The sequence below is a fragment of the Chiloscyllium punctatum genome, chromosome 36 (genome assembly GCF_047496795.1).
Source record: "Chiloscyllium punctatum isolate Juve2018m chromosome 36, sChiPun1.3, whole genome shotgun sequence".
NCBI lineage: Eukaryota > Metazoa > Chordata > Chondrichthyes > Orectolobiformes > Hemiscylliidae > Chiloscyllium > Chiloscyllium punctatum.
In genome coordinates this window covers 15,668,815-15,684,994 of record NC_092774.1, presented here as the reverse complement: position 1 = coordinate 15,684,994, position 16,180 = coordinate 15,668,815, and the positions used below count along the sequence as shown (strand labels likewise).

Here is a 16,180-nt window from a genome sequence, read left to right as displayed (position 1 = left end):
TAGATATAGGACAGATGGCAGAGGTAGATTCTTTACTCAGAGAGTAGTAGGGACATGGAACGCAGTGCCTGTAACAGGAGTAGACTCGCCAGATTTAAGGGCATTTAAACAGTCATTGGATAGGCATTTGGGCGAGAATGGAATAGTGTCGGTTAGATGGGCTTCAGACTGGTTCCACAGGTCGGCACAACATTGTACTGCGCTGGAATGGTCTATACAACAATCAATGCCAGGGCTGATCGTGTCTGCCAGTTTGTACGAGGTGGGCATGAAAGCAGCTCCTTTCACCAGCCTGAGGGGCACAACGCATCCTGCCCCCACCCCTCCAAATATAATCCAGTGACATGGCATCCACAGAGAGGCCTGGATCTCGGGGGATGGGCACACTCGTGGGGTGGATTTGAAGGAGCAGGAGTTGAGACCGGAGAGAAAGGGGCGGTACAGTGGCCCAGGGGCTAGCACCGCTGCCTCACGGCGCCTGGGACCCAGGTTCGATTCCAGCCTCAGGCGACTGTCTGTGTGGAGTTTGCACATTCTCCCCTGTGTCTGCGTGGGTTTCCTCCCACAGTCCAAAGATGTGCAGGTTAGGGTGGATTGGCCATGGGAAATGCAGGGTTACTCAGATAGAGGTGGGTTAGGGTCTGGGTGGGATTCTCTTCTGTGTCTGTCTGTGAGTGCGTGGTGTGTCTATAAGTGTGTGTCAGTGTGAGCGTATATCTGTGCCTGTCTGTGAGTTTGTATCTCTCTGTGAGCGTGTGATGTGTCAGTGAGAGTGTATCGGTGTGTCTGTGTGAGTGTCTGCCTGTCTGAGAGAGAGCGCGTGTGAGTGTGTCAGTATGTGAGTGCGTCTGTGTCTCAGTGTGTGAGTGTGTCAGTGTGCGCGAGTGTGTGTGTGTCTGCGTGTGTGCAAAAGTGTGTGTGCGTGTCAGTGTGTGAGTGTGAGAATGTGGTGCATGCGTGAGAGAGGGCCTGTGTGTGTGTCAATATGTGAGTGTGTCTGTGTCTGTGTGAGCATTTGGGTGTGTCAGCGTGTGAGTGGGTGAGTGTGTCAGTGTTAGTGTGTATCTGTGTGCATATGTGTCTGTGTGAGTGTCTGCTGAGAGAGAGTGTTTATGTGTGTGTGAGTGTGTGTGTATGTGACAGTGTGTGTCTGTGAGAGTGTCTGCCTGTCTAAGAGAGAGCGTATATGTGTGTGTGTGTGCGAGTGTGAGAGAGCATGTGTCAGTGTGTGTGTGTCAGTGTCAGTGTGTGTGTGTGTGTGTGTGTCAGTGTGTGTGTGTGTGTCAGTATGTGAGTGTGTGCGCGTGTGTGTGTCAGTGTGTGAGTGTCTGTGTGAGTGTCAGTGTGTGTGTGTGTGAGTGTGTGTGTGTCAGTGTGTGAGTGTGTGTGTGTCAGTGTGTGAGTGTCTGTGTGTGAGTGTCTGTGTGTGTGTGTGTCAGTGTGTGTGTGTGTGTGTCAGTGTGTGTGTGAGTGTGTGTGTGTGTGTCAGTGTGTGTGTGTGAGTGTGTGTGTCAGTATGTGTGTGCCTGTGTGTCTGTGGGGCTCTGATTCCCCATTAGGAGTGGTTGAGCAGTATCTCTAACCAACAGGGACACGACGTGATGAACTGCCTGGAGTAGGTCGGCCCCCAGCCTTTGGCGAAGCTGATGCGGACACTGTGGGGATCGAAGGGACCATCGGCGAGCTCAGGGCTCAGTGACCGCTGCAGGGCCCGGGCCCGTTGGTAGTCAAAGACCTTGAGGGAGTAGCCGGGCAACACCTTGTGCACGGAGGGGCCCCGCGCCCGGCCCCTCAGCAGTGTGGGTGAGCTGGCGAAGACGGGGGTGCTCACTGCGGTTGTAGGCCCAGACCCCATCGCCCTCCTTGCTCAGCAGGATCCCACCGCCGATCTTGCCCCGGGTCCTTCTTACTAGCTCGTGCCTCCCATCGGCGTGGAGGTGCCCCAGGCAGAAGCCTGTCCCACGCGGCAGGTCGCAGAAGACGCTGACTGAGGTCTCGCGGACGACATACATGCGGCCTACCCTGCGTCGGTACTCCAGTAGGCCACACTGCACCAGTGCTCGTCTCTGGTCGCCACCGGCAACGAGCTGGAATCTGAAACGGCAGAGAGGGTTGGGGTGGGGGTAGGGGGGGGGGCAGTGTTGGGGAGGTCAGTACAGAGCTATTTCATTTACATAGACACTTCTGGATGACAGAACCCTCTCTCTCTGCAGAACAAGGTTTCTCCCCCTCACTCGAAGCTTTGTCAGTGAGGCTGCGGCCTGTTGGGAATGTCGCTGGGTGGGGTGGGGTGGGGGAGACCAACTCTGTGATGGGGTTGGGGTCAGGAGGAAAAAGGTTCAAATCCCATCAGGTCAGGCCCAGTTCCTGTTCCAGACAGCTGTCTCCTGAGGGCAGGATGGGAGGACACAGGAGGCTCCCCGAATGCAGCCCGGCCACAAGAGTTGGTCCCCGTCTCCACCCCCGGGTCCTTTTCTCGACAAGGAATAACGCAAGGAAGGCCCCGACGGCACCTCAGCTCGGAGAGAGGTGAACGGCTTCCCAGAGAGGAGATGAGGCCTAGCCCGCAGGCTTCATTGGCGCGGTTGCCTCCCATTCCACATCACCAGCACCGGCCCGAACCCTGCCGAAAGCAGTGGCAGCCAAGTAACTGCATTTCTCTAGCGCCTCTCACCGGGCACCTCGCAGCTAACCGCTGCTGTCCGAGGGCGGTCACAGTCGGAGGGTGGACAAGCGAAGCAGCCATCTTTCTGAGGATGCGGCTGGGCCAGTGTACGGTGGAGGGAAATCCTCTTCACACCTCCCAACCCCAAAGGTACCACATACCTCCCCCAAAGGCCAGCTGAACGATTATCGAGGTACATTTGAAACCAAACACACACAAGTCTGAAAGACAGCACCTCTGACTTTGTAGCACTCCCTCAGCGCTGACCCTCCGACAGCGCCCACTCCCTCAGTGCTGACCCTCCGACAGCGCCCACTCCCTCAGCGCTGACCCTCCGACAGCACCCACTCCCTCAGCGCTGACCCTCCGACAGTGCCCACTCCCTCAGCGCTGACCCTCCGACAGTGCCCGCTCCCTCAGCGCTGTCCCTCCCGACAGCACCTGCTCTCTCAGCACTGACCCTCCGACACTGACCCTCCAACAGCGCCCACTCCCTCAGCACTGACCCACAGCGCTTCAGTGCTGACCCTCCGACAGTGCCTGTTCCCTCAGCACTGACCCTCCGACAGCACCCACTCCCTCAGCGCCAACCCTCCGACAGTGCCCGTTCCCTCAGCACTGACCCTCCGACAGCACCCACTCCCTCAGCGCTGACCCTCCGACAGCGCCCACTCCCTCAGCGCTGACCCTCCGACAGCACCCACTCCCTCAGCGCTGACCCTCCGACAGTGCCCACTCCCTCAGCACTGACCCTCTGACAGTGCCCGCTCCCTCAGCGCTGACCCTCCGACAGCACCCACTCCCTCAGCGCTGACCCTCCGACAGCGCCCACTCCCTCAGCGCTGACCCTCCGACAGTGCCCACTCCCTCAGCGCTGACCCTCCGACAGTGCCCGCTCCCTCAGCGCTGTCCCTCCGACAGCACCTGCTCTCTCAGCACTGACCCTCCGACACTGACCCTCCAACAGCGCCCACTCCCTCAGCACTGACCCACTGCGCTTCAGTGCTGACCCTCCGACAGTGCCTGTTCCCTCAGCACTGACCCTCCGACAGCACCCACTCCCTCAGCGCCAACCCTCCGACAGTGCCCGTTCCCTCAGCACTGACCCTCCGACAGCACCCACTCCCTCAGCGCCAACTCTCCGACAGTGCCCACTCCCTCAGCACTGACCCACAGCGCTTCAGTGCTGACCCTCCGACAGTGCCCGTTCCCTCAGCACTGACCCTCCGACAGTGCCCGTTCCCTCAGCACTGACCCTCCGACAGCACCCACTCCCTCAGCGCCAACCCTCCGACAGTGCCCGCTCCCTCAGTACTGACCCTCCGACAGTGCCCGCTCCCTCAGCACTGACCCTCCGACAGTGCCCTCTGCCTCAGCACTGACCCTCCGACAGCGCCCACTCCCTCAGCACTGACCCTCCGACAGCACCCACTCCCTCAGCACTGACCCTCCGACAGCACCCACTCCCTCAGCACTGACCCTCCGACAGCACCCACTCCCTCAGCACTGACCGTCCGACAGTGCCCTCTGCCTCAGCCCTGACCCTCCAATGGCGCCTGCTCCCTCAGCACTGACCCTCCCACAGCACCCACTCCCTCAGCACTGACCGTCTGACAGTGCCCTCTGCCTCAGCCCTGACCCTCCAGTGGCGCCTGCTCCCTCAGCAAATCTCTGGCCCTCTCCCCGAGTGAAGACAGCTGTCTCATCTTACCCAGCCAGTCTGGATTCTGCTGGTTGCTAGCTTCATCCCTTCTGAGTTGGTGTGTGGTCTCATGTTCAGTTGGGTCTAGGGACGGCAGAGAGGAACAAGCCATGACCTCACCTTTCCAGTCTTCAGACACTGCTCAGAAAGCCCCCTGGTTCAGGGAGAGGGAGTCGGACTCACAGGGACCTGGCTAGAATCGCAAGGGCTGAATGGCCTCCTGCGACCTTCCACCAAGCCTCAATTCCCGTGAGTCCTCCATGTGATTACCCTGACCCCCTCACTTCATCCTGCGCTGGGGGTGTGTGTGAACTTTTGAAATCCCCTTTGGAAGAGATACACATTACGAGAAATTGGCCTTCGGCCCATTGAATCTGCTCACCCATTCAGCCCTCTCAGAGTTTTTGTAGCCTTCGCCTCACTGTCTTAGTCCTCAACCAAGGAACGTGTCCCTCGGCCTCCAGTAGGGAAGGGGAGTATCCCTCAGACTCACACGCTCAGAGAGAAGGAACCCCCTGTCACTTCCCCCCCCCCCCCAGGACTCAGCACTGACCTTCCGACAGTGCCCTCTCCCTCAGCACTGACCCTCCAATAGCACCCACTCCCTCAGCACTGACCCTCCGACACAGCCTGCTCCCTCAGCACTGACCCTCCGACATTGCCCTCTCCCTCAGCACTGACCCTCCAATAGCACCCACTCCCTCAGCACTGACCCTCCGACAGTGCCCTCTCCCTCAGCACTGACCCTCAAATAGCACCCACTCCCTCAGCACTGACCCTCCGACAGCGCCTGCTCCCTCAGCACTGACCCTCCGACAGCACCCACTCCCTCAGCACTGACCCTCCGACAGCACCCTCTCCCTCAGCACTGACCCTCCGACAGCACCCACTCCCTCAGCACTGACCCTCCGACAGTGCCTGCTCCCTCAGCACTGACCCTCCGACAGCGCCTGCTCCCTCAGCACTGACCCTCCGACAGTGCCCTCTCCCTCAGCACTGACCCTCCGACAGCGCCTGCTCCCTCAGCACTGACCCTCCGACAGCGTCTGCTCCCTCAGCACTGACCCTCCGACAGCACCCACTCCCTCAGCACTGACCCTCCGACAGCACCCTCTCCCTCAGCACTGACCCTCCGACAGCACCCACTCCCTCAGCACTGACCCTCCGACAGTGCCTGCTCCCTCAGCACTGACCCTCCGACAGTGCCTGCTCCCTCAGCACTGACCTTCTGTCAGCGCCTGCTCCCTCAGCACTTGCAAGTGAGTCCAAAACCAGATGGGTGTAGTTTTAAGGAGAGTGAGGGGAAAGTGGGCAACTTTTTCACCCAGAGGGTGGTGCATGTGTGGAATGAGCTGCCAGAGGAAGTGGTGGAGGCTGGGACAATGACAACATTTAAAAGGCATCTGGATGGGGACATGAATAGGAAGGGTTTAGAGGGAGATGGGCAAAGTGCGGGAAAGGGGAGTAGATGAGGATATCAGGACAGCATGGACAGGTTGGGCCGAAAGGTCTGTTTCGGTGCTGTATGACTCTATCTCAGTTTCTAATTGGTTGATCTCTCCTCTGAAACTGTGCCCACCCTCACCTCCTCTATTTATTGTTTTTTTCCTTCCCCTTTGCCCTCTGACCTCTACCTTTGCAAGCTTCTTGGTCTACACTGAGGTCGATGTCAATTGGTCATGGATTGGCCATGCTATATTGTCCCATAGTGCCCCAGGGATGTGCGGGTTAGGGTGGATTGGCCATGCTAAATTGTCCCATAGTGCCCCAGGGATGTACAGGTTAGGGTGGATTGGCCATGCTAAATTGTCCCATAGTGCCCCAGGGATGTGCAGGTTAGGGTGGATTGGCCATGCTAAATTGTCCCATAGTGCCCCAGGGATGTACAGGTTAGGGTGGATTGGCCATGCTAAATTGTCCCATAGTGCCCCAGGGATGTGCGGGTTAGGGTGGATTGGCCATGCTAAATTGTCCCGTAGTGCCCCAGGGATGTGCAGGTTCGGGTGGATTGGCCATGCTAAATTGTCCCATAGTGCCCCAGGGATGTGCAGGTTCGGGTGGATTGGCCATGCTAAATTGTCCCATAGTGCCCAGGGATGTGCAGGTTAGGGTGGATTGGCCATGCTAAATTGTCCCATAGTGCCCAGGGATGTGCAGGTTAGGGTGGATTGGCCATGCTAAATTGTCCCATAGTGCCCCAAGGATGTGCAGGTTAGGGTGGATTGGCCATGCTAAATTGTCCCATAGTGCCCCAGGGATGTGCAGGTTAGGGTGGATTGGCCATGCTAAATTGTCCCATAGTGCCCAGGGATGTGCAGGTTAGGATGGATTGGCCATGCTAAATTGTCCCATAGTGCCCAGGGATGTGCAGGTTAGGGTAGATTGGCCATGCTAAATTGTCCCATAGTGCCCAGGGATGTGCAGGTTAGGGTGGATTGGCCATGCTAAATTGTCCCATAGTGCCCAGGGATGTGCAGGTTAGGGTGGATTGGCCATGCTAAATTGTCCCATAGTGCCCAGGGATGTGCAGGTTAGGGTGGATTGGCCATGCTAAATTGTCCCATAGTGCCCAGGGATGTGCAGGTTAGGATGGATTGGCCATGCTAAATTGTCCCATAGTGCCCAGGGATGTGCAGGTTAGGGTGGATTGGCCATGCTAAATTGTCCCATAGTGCCCATGGATGTGCAGGTTTGGGTGGATTGGCCATGCTAAATTGTCCCGTAGTGCCCAGGGATGTGTAGGTTAGGGTGGATTGGCTATGCTAAATTGTCCCGTGGTGCCCAGGGATGTGTAGGTTAGGGTGGATTGGCTATGCTAAATTGTCCCGTGGTGCCCAGGGATGTGCAGGTTAGGGTGGATTGGCCATGATAAATTGTCCCGTGGTGCCCTGGGATGTGCAGGTTAGGGTGGATTGGCCATGCTAAATTGTCCCATAGTGCCCAGGGATGTGCAGGTTAGGGTGGATTGGCCATGCTAAATTGTCCCATAGTGCCCAGGGATGTGCAGGTTAGGGTGGATTGACCATGCTAAATTGTCCCGTAGTGCCCAGGGATGTGCAGGTTAGGGTGGATTGGCCATGCTAAATTGTCCCATAGTGCCCAGGGATGTGCAGGTTAGGGTGGATTGGCCATGATAAATTGTCCCATAGTGCCCAGGGATGTGCAGGTTAGGGTGGATTGGCCATGCTAAATTGTCCCATAGTGCTCAGGGATGTGCAGATTAGGGTGGATTGGCCATGATAAATTGTCCCATAGTGCCCAGGGGTGTGCAGGTTAGGGTGGATTGGCCATGCTAAATTGTCCCATAGTGCTCAGGGATGTACAGGTTAGGGTGGATTGACCATGGGAAATGCGGGATTGCCGGGTGTGTCGGGCGGGATGATCATAGGAGGGGTCAGGATGGGCCAAATGGCCTGCTTCCACACTGTCGGCATTTTACGCAGGATTCGCTTCCTGATTAAACATCTCGGTCTTCAGCGAAGGCTTTCCAAAATCTCATTGTCTGCCCCAATCCTTCCCCAACACCAACCCTCCTCAAAAGAACCCCTCCCCCTGCTCAAACCACCTCACGGCCTGGGGGGGGGGGGGGGGGGGGAGATAATGGAAACCAGAAGGTGAACCTACCATCGATGCTCTTCCTATGGTTGCTTAGCAACAGTTTTGAGTACGGAGGTGGTGGGGTTTCTGTAAAGGGGTAGGGGGAGTGGAGAGAAAGAAAGGGAGGTTAGACCTGGCCGTTAAAATAAAACACCCTTAAGCCATCGACATAAACATAAGCAGGGCCTAGCAGAGGTGCATGCTGGGAATGACACCGGCCTAGCGATCCAGAGGCGAATTGGCCTACTCTTGGGATGGGGGACATGTGACCCCATCCCACTTGCCCCCCTCACAATGGAATTTAAATTCACTGGGGCTAATCTCGGGGAGGGTAACCGTTACGACCGTTGGGCGTGCACTGAGGGGAGGAAGAGATCTGCCGCCCTTACTCAAGTCTGGGCCTACACGTGACTCCAGACCACCACACAGCCTTGGAATAGACTGAAATGGAGCAAGGGAGGTTATTGGTGATTATGTCAAGCAGAAGAATCATATTGAGTTTGAAATAAAGACACCAAATGGTTTTTTCCAGTGACAACAGCCCCAGCCTATCCAGTCTCCCTGGAACTCAAACCATTCGGTATCCTTATAAATCTTTTCTGAACACTTTCAAGTTTCACAATGTCCTTCCTATAGCAGGGAGACCAGAGTTGAACGCAATATTCCAACAGTGGCCGAACCAATGTCCTGTACATCCACAACATGACCTCCCAACTCCTGTACTCAATACTCTGACCAATAAAGGAAAGCATACCAAACGCTGCCTTCACTATCCTATCTACCTGCGACTCTACTTTCAAGGAGCTATGAACCTGCACTCCAAGGTCTCTTTGTTCAGCAACACTCCCTAGGACCTTACCATTAAGGTGTATAAGTCCTGCTAAGATTTGCTTTCCCAAAATGCAGCACCTCACATTTATCTGAATTAAACTCCATCTGCCACTTCTCAGCCCATTGGCCCATCTGGTCCAGATCCTGTTGTAATCTGAGGTAACCCTCTTCGCTGTCCACTACACCTCCAATTTTGGTGTCATCTGCAAACTTACTAACTGTACCTCTTATGCTCACATCCAAATCATTTATATAAATGATGAAAAGTAGAGGACCCAGCACCGATCCTTGTGGCACTCCACTGGTCACAGGCCTCCAGTCTGAAAAACAACCCTCCACCACCACCCTCTGTCTTCTATCTTTGAGCCAGTTCTGTCTCCAAATGGTTAGTTCTCCCTGTATTCCATGAGATCTAACCTTGCTAACCAGTCTCCCATGGGGAACCTTGTCGAACGCCTTAATGAAGTCCATATAGATCACATCTACCACTCTGCCCTCATCAATCCTCTTTGTCATTACTTCAAAAAGGATTGTTCTGATCGAAGGCAGTCGAACAGAGAGGCGTAGATAGGGATGCATTTTCCCAGTGTGAAAGTGTCAAATACTGGGGGGAAGGCGTAGGTTTAAGATGAGAGGGATGTAGAGGAGGTGAATGGTAGATGTTTTTTTTCCCTAAGGTGGGGGACTTCAGGACTAGGGGGGCATAATTTTTAGGGCGAGAGGAGAAAAGATCTTTAAAAAACCATAATGAGGGGCAAGTTCTTTTGCAGAGAGGATGGTTCATGTGTGGAATGAACTTCCTGAGGAAGTAGTGGACGTGGGTAGAGTTACAAGGTTTAAAAGGCATTCGGATGACAGGAAGGGGATCTGGGCCAGGAGCAGAGAGACATGGGGCTAGTTTAGGGATGACGGACTGGTTGGGCGGAAGGGTCTGTTTCCATGCTGTACTGTAATTGGAAGTAATTGCCCCCCTCCCCTTCCCCCCCTCATTCCAACCTCCAATTGGGAACTGCAACCTCCTCCATAATAGCCCCCAACGCTGCAGCTCTCCTGCGTTCTCAGCCCCCTACTGCGCACCCAGGAGCGCGTGACCAAATTCCGTGCGAATGCCATCTACAGGGTTCGCCGATGACACCACCAGGGTCAGTCAGATATCAAACATCTAGAGAGCCAATCATCAAGCAAGGAGCGGGGTGGGGGGGGGGCACGCCCAGAACGATCTGTCCTGGTCCGCCCCACCCACCCCCCCTTGACGGGACAGTCAAGGGGTCACAACCACGTCTCTTGTTCCTCAGGGGGTGACGGAAATTCGGCCCATCCATCAGGACCCTCACAGATGCACTGGAGAAAGGATCCTCTCCAGGCACATCATGGCTTGGTACAGAACCGTGAGAAACTACAGAGAATTTTGAACACAGCCCAGTCCATCTCGCAAACCAACCTTCCGTCCATGGTTTATGAAGGTGTGGAGGTGAACTGTACCTTGGGGAGAGCCGAGAAAGTTCGACACAGACTGATACAGCACAGAGAGCCCTGAACAAGGTAACAATGTTGATCGAAACATAGAGCAGCATCTGGGTTGCCATGAAACAAAAACAAAACTCAAATTCGGCCAATCGGTAAAAATTATGTTCCAAGACTCCAAACTCCAATCGGTGAAAATTATGCCCCAAATGACCAAAATCCAATCAGTTTAAATTATGCCCCAAGATATCAACATCCATTCAGTGAAAATTATGCTCCAAGATACCAAAATCCAATCACTTTAAATTATGCCCCAAGATACCAAAATCCAATTGGTTTAAATTATGCCCCATGGTACCAAAATCCCATCGGTTTAAAGTATGCCCCAAGATACCAAAATCCAATCAAACTGGAAGTTAGTACTTGAATAATATTAAAATGATCCAATGTTTTGGGGTATAAAAAATTTTGACATTTTGAACAGTTAGGGGGAGAACTGCCAAAGACCAACAACTGTAGACTGCTAAAATGAGGGGCAATTTCTTTTGCAGAGAGGATGGTACGTGTGTGGAATGAACTCCCAGAGGAAGTGGTGGACGTGGGTGCAATTACAAGGCTTAAAAGGCATTCGGATGATAGGAAGGGGATATGGGCTATGAGCAGGCAGACGTGGGGCTAGTTTAGTGAAGACGGATTGGTTGGGCAGAAGGATCTGAAGAGCTCTCTGAAAGGGACCCCGCCTGTGGGGGGGTTTGCACAGCAGAACATCGAGAAAATCCACAGAGGAAAAATCGACAGGGAGGAATCGGCAAAGCTGACTGGTTTTGAAACGTGATCATGTGTCGTTTTTCTGTCAACCTTAATCCGGGATTTTTTCTTTTTAAAAAAAAAGTCGGACTCGTATTGTAGAGTGGGAGGTATAAGATAAGTTTGAAGAGAAAGGGGGCTGTCAGTGGCTGTTGTTTCTCATGTTCTGCGTTAGAATTCAAGAATAAAGGCGAGAGGGTGGTGCTGGCAACACGCAGCAGGCCAGGCAGCATCTGAGGGGCAGGAGAATCGAGGCACAAGGGCCTGCATCAGGAGACGTCGATTCTCCTGCTCCTCGGACGCTGCCTGACCTGCCGTGCTTTTCCAGCGCCGCCCTCTCAACTCCGACCTCCAGCATCTGCAGTCGTCCCTTTCTCCTTGAAGAAGAAAGTTGCTCAAATAGTGACCTCTGGGATAGTTGCTTGTCTCTTGAATTTTTAACAGATTATGACTCGGGGGACGATTCGTTTTCTGTTGGGGCTAGGTGCCATTATGAGATTGCTTCAGGGGCCTCTCTCACTTCAGATCACGTCGATCTCGATTTCTTCATCTGCTGTGCAACTGTATCCCTCGCTCTGTCGAAGCACCCTGTGATCGGTCTGTCTTTGCTCGAAACTGCTGGCAAAACAAAGCTTTACACTGTACTCAGGTACGTCGAACTGAATTGATTTTATTGTCCCATGGACCGAGGCACAGTGGAAAGCTTTGCCTTGCGAGGCAGACCACAGAGTTAAGTCGCATAGACAAGTAAATAAGAGGTGAACAGCAGCAAAAACAAAAACACAGGGACAGGCGAATGTTGAGAGTTTTTGAGTCCATTCGGTATTCTAACAACAGGAGGGTCGAAGCTGTTCCGAAACCGGCTGGTGCGTGTGTTCAGGCTTCTGTACCTTCTCCCGGATGGTAGAGGTTGTAGAGAAACATTGCCAGGGTGGGGTGGATCTTTGAGAATGCTGGCGGCCTTTCCCGGACAGCGGGGCCTGGGAGATGGAAGGATGTTGCGAAACTTGAAAGGGTTCAGAAAAGGACGTTTTGGAGGGTTTGAGCGAGAGGGGGAGGTTAAATAGGCCGGGGCTGTTTTCCCTGGAGTGTTGGAGGCTGAGGGGTGACCGCATAGAATCATGAGGGTTACGGGTAGGGTAAATAGATGGGCTCTTTCCCCTGGGGTGGGGGAATCCAAAGCTAGAGGGGCATAGGTTGAAGGGGAGGGGGGGAAAGGGACCTAAGGGGCAACTTTTTTCACTCAGAGGGTGTATGGAATGAGCTGCCAGAGGAAGTGGTGGAGGCTGGTATAATGACAGCATTTAAAAGGCATCTGGATGGGGACATGAATAGGAAGGGTTTGGAGGGAGATGGGCCAAGTGCTGGCAAATTGGGCTGAAGGGTCTGTTTCTATGCTGGGCATCTGGTTGATTTACTAATTGATTGATTGTCATGTGAGCTGAGGTACATTAAAAAGCTTTGTTTACAAGGAGTACAGGCAGGTCATGGTTCAGAAGGATGTATGAATCAGAAAGCCTGAGACAGAAGCATGCAGATTACACTGCAGGGTGTACTCTAGGCGAGAGCATCACTACCAAGGTCTTTAGGACTCTAAATGGGACTGGGTTAATGTGGGACATCCGGTCAGCATGGACGAGATGGGCCGAAGGGTCTGTTTCTGTGCTGTACGACTCTAAACGGGACTAGATTAATTTGGGATATCCGGTCAGCATGGATGGGCTGAAGGGTCTGTTTCCGTGCGGGGCAAAAGTGAGGACTGCAGATGCTGGAAACCAGAGTTGAGGTCAGTGTGGTGCTGGAAAAGCACAGCAGGTCAGGCAGCATCCGAGGAGCAGGAAGATCGACATTTCGGGCAAAAGCCCTTCTTCAGGAAGGTTCCTGACAAAGGGCTTTTGCCCGAAACGTCAATTTTCCTGCCCCAGTTTCTGTGCTGTATGACTCCAAAACGGGACTAGATTAATGTGGGATATCTGATCGGCATGGACGAGATGGGCCGAAGGGTCTGGTTCTGTGCTGTCCAGCTCTCTGACTCGATGTGACTGCCGTGAATCAAATCCAAGTCCAATTCCCCAGCCCCACCACCCCCCTCCCCCCGGCAGTTACCTGGCTCACACAGCCTGCTGAAGTGGTAAGGGTTACAGCAGACCGTGGTGCTGTCCTCAGACGCCCTCCAGCAGCAGTCACAGATGCACAGGCACTTGAGCTGCTCAAGGCGCTTCAGGTCAGGCCAGCGGAACAGTTTGCAGGTCAGCAGCTGAGGCCAGTAGCGCTGCTTCCCAATCCGCAGCTCGCTCCTGGGGAAGCAGACGCAGTCAGTGCGGTCATCGGTGTCCTGGGCTTCCAGGGCCAGCGCCAACAGCTCCAGCTGCTCGTCCCTCAGCCTCTTGAAGAGGGAGTGGGTGGCAAGCCTCAGGCCGCTCAGCGCCTCCTGGTCCACATTCTCCCCTCCGGGCTTGAGACCCGTCGCAGATGGGCAACGACTGCGCCACAGTCTCCGCACCACAACTGAGCGCCTCGACCTGAACATACGATGGGCCCAAGTTCAGGAAAGGGGCGGCTTAAGCTGGAGGGAGAGATAGAGAGCACATTGAGGGATGGGAGGGTGAACTGGGTTGGGGTAGGGTGGTGGAAATGGCTCAGTTAAATAAACGAGCAATCGGGGAACGAACTAACCGAACGTTAAGCAGTCTCTTCAAACCTTTGCTAACAGCATGCTCTTCTTCAAAATCTATACTTTCCGAGCTTACAGCCTTTCAAACTTCATTGTGTTTTACAAATTCCTGCCAAATCTTTAAAGTTAAAAGCTTTCTTTGAAAACTTTGGACCGAGATGGTTGAGAACGAAGGATTTTGCGAAAGGTTTGAACTGAGTTCTTGCAAAGTGTGTTTCATTAACTTTCTAAACTCCTAAAAAAAAGCTGTTTGTTTGTAAGAAAGTTTGGAAATTTGTCAAAAAAAAAAGCTTGAAAGCACTTCAAAGAAAGTTTTTGGAACTTACTAAAATGTAGGTTGGAAGAATTTTGTCAGAAGTTTGAAGTTTTTGAAGAAAGTTTACAATGTTTATAAAATGCAGTTTGTAAAAACTTTGTAATGATTTTCAACTCAGTGCTTACAAAACATATTTCATGAACTTTCTAAACTGTTAAAAAAAACTTAGTTCAAAAGTTCTTACAAACCATATTTTAGAAACATTATAAACCTTCTCTATAAGAGTTTTGGCCCTTTCAAGCTACACTTTAGAAAGTTTCAAAAAATTTCTTCCAAACGTTTTCTCAAACTTTTTTTTGATCGATTTCCAAACTTTCTTACAAACATTTCACGAATTTCCTTCAAGCTACCTTTCAGAAAGTTCCAAAAACATCCCGGCAAGTTTTTTCTCCCCCCAAATCTTCTCAAACAGAAACTTCCAAACTGTCTTGCAGATTATCAAATGGGACACAAGATTCTTTCAAATGACATTCTGCACTTCCGGACCAAGTTGTTTTTAAAAAACATTTTCTGCAAAAGTTCTAACCCTTTCTTAACAAAGATAAACCTTAGCACAAATCTTTCTCTCTCTCTCTCGATATCGGTTTTGGAACTTCTGTCAAACCTGTTCCCAACATAGTCAGTCCTTCCAAACGGCAGAACGTCCTTTTGAGAGAGGTTTCCAAACTCTGGAAAGTGGAAGTGACCCGTGGAGATTTTCAAGAGACTCTGAAAACAAATACTCAGAAACAAGCCCACTCCCCGCCCCCCACCGACCTTTTTCCAGGGTCACACGTTAGACAAGAATGTGACTAAATTGCTTTTCCAGTTTCATGAATGTCACTCTGACTGAACAAGCCTGTGAGATAATTTTGTCCCTCACCTCTGGCTTATCCTCTGGGCTGTGTCAAGCTGGGAGTGGATATTAAAAAGGAGCCCCCTTCCTTATGGATGTGTGCCCCTCCTCTCAAACAGCACTTCACCGCTCCTCCCAGGTTTGTCCTGTGACTGACTGACTGGTCAGACCCAGCCTCTGGGTGGCTAACACGCAACTCAATGGAGCCCAAGACTTTACACATGAACCGTCTCACGTTACAAGATGCTGGGAAGTTCATTTGACCAAATGCATGGGAAATACTCCCATAGTGTCCAGGGATGTGCAGGTTAGGGGGGATTGGCCATGCTAAATTGTCCCATAGTGCCCAGGGATGTGCAGGTTAGGGTGGATTGGCCATGCTAAATTGTCCCATAGTGCCCAGGGATGTACAGGTTAGGGTGGATTGGCCATGCTAAATTGTCCCGTAGTGCCCCAGGGATGTGTAGGTTAGGGTGGATTGGCCATGCTAAATTGTCCCATAGTGCCCAGGGATGTACAGGTTAGGGTGGATTGGCCATGCTAAATTGTCCTATAGTGCCCAGGGATGTACAGGTTAGGGTGGATTGGCCATGCTAAATTGTCCCGTAGTGCCCCAGGGATGTGTAGGTTAGGGTGGATTGGCCATGCTAAATTGTCCCATAGTGCCCAGGGATGTGCAGGTTAGGGTGGATTGGCCATGCTAAATTGTCCCATAGTGCCCCAGGGATGTGCAGGTTAGGGTGGATTGGCCATGCTAAATTGTCCCGTAGTGTCCAGGGATGTGCAGGTTAGGGTGGATTGGCCATGCTAAATTGTCCCGTAGTGTCCAGGGATGTGCAGGTTAGGGTGGATTGGCCATGCTAAATTGTCCCATAGTGCCCCAGGGATGTGCAGGTTAGGGTGGATTGGCCATGCTAAATTGTCCCGTAGTGTCCAGGGATATGCAGGTTAGGGTGGATTGGCCATGCTAAATTGTCCTATAGTGCCCCAGGGATGTGCAGGTTAGGGTGGATTGGCCATACTAAATTGTCCCGTAGTGTCCAGGGATGTACAGGTTAGGGTGGATTGGCCATGCTAAATTGTCCCATAGTGCTCAGGGATGTACAGGTTAGGGTGGATTGGCCATGCTAAATTGTCCCGTAGTGTCCAGGGATGTGCAGGTTAGGGTGGATTGGCCATGCTAAATTGTCCCATAGTGCCCATGGATGTGCAGGTTAGGGTGGATTGGCCATGCTAAATTGTCCCAGAGTGCCCAGGGATGTACAGGTTAGGGTGGATTGGCCATGCTA

General features: G+C 52.9%; 1 pseudogene; it reads right to left on the bottom strand.

Annotated features, from left to right (window-relative positions):
* Nucleotides 1-1,441: 1,441 nt before the first annotated feature.
* On the bottom strand, nt 1,442-14,918 carry LOC140460226 (mothers against decapentaplegic homolog 6-like; annotated as a pseudogene).
* Nucleotides 14,919-16,180: the final 1,262 nt, after the last annotated feature.